We start from the raw sequence: 6,173 nt of genomic DNA on the forward strand, positions 1-6,173 counted from the left end.
CCCATGAGCTACACCCTCCTCAGCCCTATTTCTATTCTTTATTTTGGAACAGGGTCTCGTTAAGTTGTAGAGTCTGGCCGTGAACCTGTAATCCTCCTGTCTCAGCTTCCCAAGTACTGGGATTATAAGCGTGGGCCACCACGCCTGCCCCTAATATTTTATTGCTTTTTCTGTGTGCGTGGTACTAGGGATTGAACCCAGGGGCATTCTACCTCTGAGCTATACCCCCCTCCTTTTTTTTTTTTTTTTTTTTTTTTTTTTTTTGCAGTACTGGGGATGGAGCCCAGGGTCATTCTACTTTTGAGCTACACCTCAGCCCTATTTTTTTATTCTTTATTTTGAAACAGGGTCTCACTGAGTTGTGGAGGCCCTCACTAAATAGCTGAGGCAGGCCGCGAACCCAGATCCTCCTGTTGGCCAACTATTTATTAGTACTTTGGTCAAAAAATGCAAAGCCTGCCCTACTGGAGCCATCCCGGCATCCCCGGCTACTCGGCTATCTCTTGAACTGCCGGCGGCACTGCCTCGGTCGGGCCCACTGGACCAGCTTGCCCCAGGACAGACTCCAACAGCTGGGCCATCGAGGCCGCTGAGGGAGGAACCCTGTCCTTCGGGCTGGCAGAGCCGGTGGGTGGAAGATACCAATGCAGACATTCGAAGGACCAGCTGGATGTTGCGTCATCAGGAGCACCGTCCGGTTCCATGATCCGGTTTCTGTCACAGTCATTCGAGAACAAAGCAAAAACTGAGGACTCTAGCGGCTCCAAGTCAGGGTCTTGTATTGGAGAGTCGCCTGTGGGTTTTCTGTGAAGCCGGAGCTCCCCGGCCACTCCGAAGGACCTGCAGGCTGAGGTAGGAGGCTGCGGGAACTTGAAGCCTCGGGGGAGAGAGAAGAAGAGTTGGTGGGCGTTCTGAGTCAGGCGGGCCTATCCTCAGATGGAAGGCTCTGGCTTGGTGGCTGTATCGACTGCTGCCGTGACCCTCACTTTGAACCGCGGGTTCCTGAGCCAAACCTCCACCGTGCTCTCCTGCAGGTTGAGTTGTGAAGCTAGATCCCTTTGGCCACGTTTATCTGGGAACGCGGAGCAGTTAAGCGCAGCCTCCAGCTCTTCCTGCTGAGGCTTCTTCCAAATTCTGGAGTTGGCTGGATTCTGTGTTGTCAAGTGCCTGCGGGATCATTCACAATGAAACTGTGTGGCAGAAGGCCGGGCGTGGTGGCCCGCGCTTGTAATCCCGGCGCTTGGGAGGGTGAGACAGGAGGATGTAAGCCAGCCTCAGCTACTGAGTGAGGCTCTCGGCAACTTAGTGAGACCCTGTTTCCAAATAAAGAATACAAAATAGGGCAGGGGGTGTAGCTCAGAGGTAGAATGCCCCTGGTTTCCATCTCCAGACCCTCAAAAAAAAAAAAAAAAAAGAATATAAAATAGAACAGGGGAGCCGGGCGTGGTGGCGCACGCTTGTCATCCCAGCATTCGGGAGGCTGAGACCGGAGGATCGCGGTTCGCGGACAGCCTCAGCTACTTTCAAAATAAAGAATAAAAAGTAGGGAAGGGGGTGTAGCTCGGAGGTCAAATGCCTTTGGGTTCTATCCCCAGACCTAAAAAAAGAAATAAAAATAGAGCAGGGGGTGTAGCTTGGAAGTCAAATGCCCTGAGTTCCATTCCTAGACTCTCCAAAAAAAAATAAAAAAAAATTACTCTGTGAAAATAGTGATGGAGCCCAGGGCTCAGGCAAGCTGAGCAAGTGGTGTGCAGTGGAGCTACGTGCCCAGCCAGGCACCTGGCGCAGGGTGGGTGAGATGCCAAGAGAGAGGGCTATGGCGGGAGGAAGGTGTCTCACTTCTTCACCGCAACAGGCTGGGAGGGAGGCACTGGAGCCGGAGGGAGCACGTGCCCTGCTTTCAGTGGTTGACGGGCTCTGAGGGACGGTCCCGGGCGTGCCTTGGCCCTTTCTCCAGAGCAGGGGTAGAGAGGTATCTGCCCCAAATCCAACCAAGATGATGGTGATCTAAGGTCCACCGCCAGCAGGGGAGGTGGTGTGAGACTTGAACTTTGTCTGCCTGAGATGTTAAGTGAGGACCATGGAGCTAGGGGATGAAGATGGGGGCAGACTGATGATTAAATTACCTGTTTTTTGGTACTGGGGATTGAATCTAAGAGAGTACTACCTTCCGAGCTAAACTGGTGTTTGCTCTCCCTCTCGCTCTCTCTGTGGTACTGAGGAACCCGGGGCCTTCTACCTCCAGGCTACACATCCGGACCTATTTTATATTTTGTTTGGAAACAGGTCTCATTAAGCTGCTGAATCTGGCCAAGACCCTGTGATCCTCCTGTCTCAGCCTCCCAAGTACTGGAATTACAAGCCTGCTCCACCATGTCTGGCTCTCTCTCTCTCTCTCTTTCTCACTCTATTTCGCTTTCTTTCTTTCTCTCTTCCTCTTTCTTTCTTTCTTTCTTTCTTTCTTTCTTTCTTTCTTTCTTTTTGTGGTACTGAGGATAAAACCCAGGGGCTTTCTACCTGTTTTTTTTTTTTTTTTTTTAGTGGTACGGGGGATGGAACTCAGGGGCATTCTACCTCTGGGCTATACTCCCAGACCCATTCTATATTTTATTTGGAAATAAGGTCTCACTAAGTTGCTGAGAGCCTCACTAAGTAGCTGAGGCTGGCTTCAAACCTGCATAATCAAGCCGGGCGTGGTGGCGCACGCTTGTAATCCCCGCGCTTGGGAGGCTGAGACAGGAGGATCGCACGGGTTTGAAGCCAGCCTCAGCTACTTAGTGAGGCTCTCAGCAACTCAGTGAGACCCTGTTTCCAAATAAAATATAAAAAAGGTCTGGGGGTATAGCCCGGAGGTAGAAAGCCTCTGGGTTCCACCCCCAGTACCACACACACACACACAAAAAAAAAAACCCTGCATAATCCTCCTGTCTCAGCCTCCCAAGCGCTGGATTACAAGAGCGGGCCACCATGCCCGGCACTCAGGGTCATTCTGTAATGTTGAAATGGAGCTGGATGATCGCAAGGAGGCAAATACCAGTCAAATTATTGTGTGAGACCAGACATCTTTAATCAAACTGGCACCTTTGGGCGAGGTTTGCCAACTGTGAGGGAAGGGGCCAATGACCAAGCAGCTGAGCCACGCAGTCAGGAGAGTCATGGTTGGTCGACAGAGTCTCATGGCCACGGAGGGACTAATGGTATTTATGGAGCCGGATCATGGGGTGGGGCTAGCTGGTTCTGTTGTGACATCTGTAGTCTCGCAATGTCTGGAGTCTGCCTTACGATGTCTGGAGTCTCGAGACACCAGGAGTCTCGCAACATCTCTGCCTTGGCTTCCGGGGTTCTGCCTCTTTTCCCTGCTGTGGGGTCCTGTGGGGGAAGGGAGGAACCCGACCTATCATCCTGGCCTTTTGGTGATATTGGGTGATGACCGAGTCCATAACTACTTCCTGCTGACAGGTGGTGTCATAGGGAGCCCCTTGGCTGGGAGAGGTTGGGTCCTTTGGAAGTGGGCAGGTGGGAGCTTGGCCACTGCGGGAGTTGATTGGAGGTTATCCTGGACAGCTCAGTAATGTGTGTTCAAATAAACTTTAACAGTCGAGGAGCTATTAAAAGAAAAGGCAGATCATGAGAATGAGTTGTGGGAAAGGAAGGAGCCCATCAGCTAGTGGCCCTTGCTAGGAGGGGAAGGACCCCGGCAGCTGCTGGCCTTTCGAACCCTTTCAGATATGAGGTAGACTGTCAATATTGTGTTTTTTGATTCTCGCTTAACCTGGTCAGAGTTTAAATGCAAGAGCCACTTGAAGAGGCAATATGGGTCTGTCTGGTTAAACGGAAAGCATGTTATTGGGTCAGGAGCATCAGTAATGGATTTTAGAGAGTTTAATACTTATGGCTGTCTGGTGTCCAGAGAGGAAGAGCACCGTACTATGTAAACAAGTGGACCTGCTGAAATAAAAGCATTAAAGAGAATTATGCTGAGAAAAATGGAGCTTAGTGGGGCCCAACACTGTACAGGAGAATTTGTCATGAGGTTGCTGTGATGGAGCCCTTTTAGCCTAGTAAAGTGATGCCAGTTGGGGTCCCCAGCAGTGTGGCTGTGGTAGGTGTGGTGAGGATCACTGTAAAGGGCCCAGTCCACCGTGGTTGGAGATGTTTTTGTTGGAGCGACTTGGTCCCCTGGCTTCAGAGCCTTGTCTGCCGGGTGTGGGGCTGCTTCTTCAGTCCCAGGTTGGTTGGGGAAGATACCAGTCAGCATGTTCCCTAAGAAGGTGCCTGAGAAAAGACAAGTAAGGGAGATAGAGAGACAAGGGAGAGAGATCTGAAGGAAGAATGTGATTAAGCAAAAAAGGGCGACCATACAGCAATTCAAAGGAGCTCATGAAGGTGGGGCTTTTTTTTTGTGTGTGTAGGTCTGGAGATAGAACCCAGGGGCATTCGACCTCCGAGCTACATCCCCTGCCCTATTTTTTATTCCTTATTTTGAAGCCGGGTCTCACTGAGTTGCAGAGGGCCTCACTAAGTAGCTGAGGCTGTCCGCGAACCGTGATCCTCAGGTCTCAGCCTCCCGAAGGCTGAGATTACAAGTGTGCGCCACCACGCCCGGCAAAGGTGGGGCTTTGAGGCGTGGCCTGTACGCAGGCCAGAGCTAGTGGTAGGAGTTTAGGCCATGACACCTGCAGCTCTAGGGAAAGTTTTGTTAGATGGTTTTTAAGAATCCCATTCATAGCTGGGTGTGGTGGCGCAGGCGGATCCCATTCATTTTTTCTTTTTTCTTTTTGGTGGTACTGAGGGTGGAAGCCAGGGGCTTTCTACTTCCGAGTTATACTCCAAGACCTATTTTATATTTTATTTGGAAACAGGGTCTCACTAAGTTGCTGAGAGACTCACTAAGTAGCGGAGGCTGGCTTCAAAATGCGTGGTCCTCCCGTCTCAGCCTCCCAAGCGCGGGGATTACGAGTGTGCGCCACCATGCCCAGCAATCCCATTAATTTTTTTCTACCTTTCCTGATGAGTCCAGTCGATATGGGATGTGGAGCTTCCAAGAAATCCCAAGGGCTTGTGCCACCTGTTGAGTAACCTTAGAAATAAAAGCTGGTCGATTATCAGACTGTAAGGAATTAGGGAGTCCAAACTGAGGGATGGTGTCTGAGCATAGAACAATGGCCACTGTGCTGGCCGTCTCGTCCTTTGAGGGAAAAGTCTCTACCCAACCTGTTACCTTGAGAGTTACCCTGGCCTGGCAAGGATAATTGAGGCTGAGGAGTTTGAGAGCCATCAGTCTTTGGCCAGGCCGAGTAGGGCCAGCAGTGGGGCCTGGTCTGGAAGGGTGGTCCCCCTGTGTTGAGGCACCTGGATCTCAATGCTTTTCCTAGGGCACTGTTCCAGTGACCCTCCTGGTCATGGTCTGATTGGTGGGCGTGACCTTGCCACACTTGAAACAGGCTCTTGGAGATAGTTGTCATTGCTGTCCTCTACCCCTAGGTGGTGCTCCACCACCAGCCGCAGGGCAGCTACCAGGGCTCAAGCTTGCAAATCCGCCTTTTGGCAAAGTTGGAGTGTACACTCCATCTCTACCTGTTCCTTTCTGGAATTAAAGACTTTAAATCCCATGTTTACCAAATCTCAGAGAGGGCTGTGAGGACTGTCCTCAACCTTTTAAAATTTTTTCTGAATATCAGGGACTGATTGCCCAAAGATGGTTACCAACACCACAGATCCTGCCTCAGTAGATGGATCTAAGCAGGTATAGAGGGTAAGCCTCCTGAGTTGGTCCCTTAAGGGAGGATGGTGCGGGGGGGTAAGGTAAAAGGAACGGGTTATGGGAGGCTGTCCTAGGATAGGTTGGTTGTTGGGGCAGTGAGAAGTATTCCTGTGGATCAGGGTTCTCAGAGAGCGGTGCCTGCAACCCAGCAGGGTCAGATGCTAGTAACCATCACTGTTTCTGTGACTCAGCAAAATCACCGGCTGGCAACCATGCCTGTAATTCAGCAAGATCACCAGATGGCGCTTGCTTGCCGCCACGAGGCAACCAAGATGGTGACAACCAAGATGGTGACATCATAAGGTCACGACTATGTAACATCACAAGATTGTGACATCACCAGGTAGTGACTACACGCCATCACAAAATGGCGGCTGACAGGAAAATGGCGGCTGATGGGGGAGAGGGG

Source organism: Muscardinus avellanarius, assembly GCF_963383645.1.
Source record: "Muscardinus avellanarius genome assembly, chromosome: 10".
NCBI classification, from domain to species: domain Eukaryota; kingdom Metazoa; phylum Chordata; class Mammalia; order Rodentia; family Gliridae; genus Muscardinus; species Muscardinus avellanarius.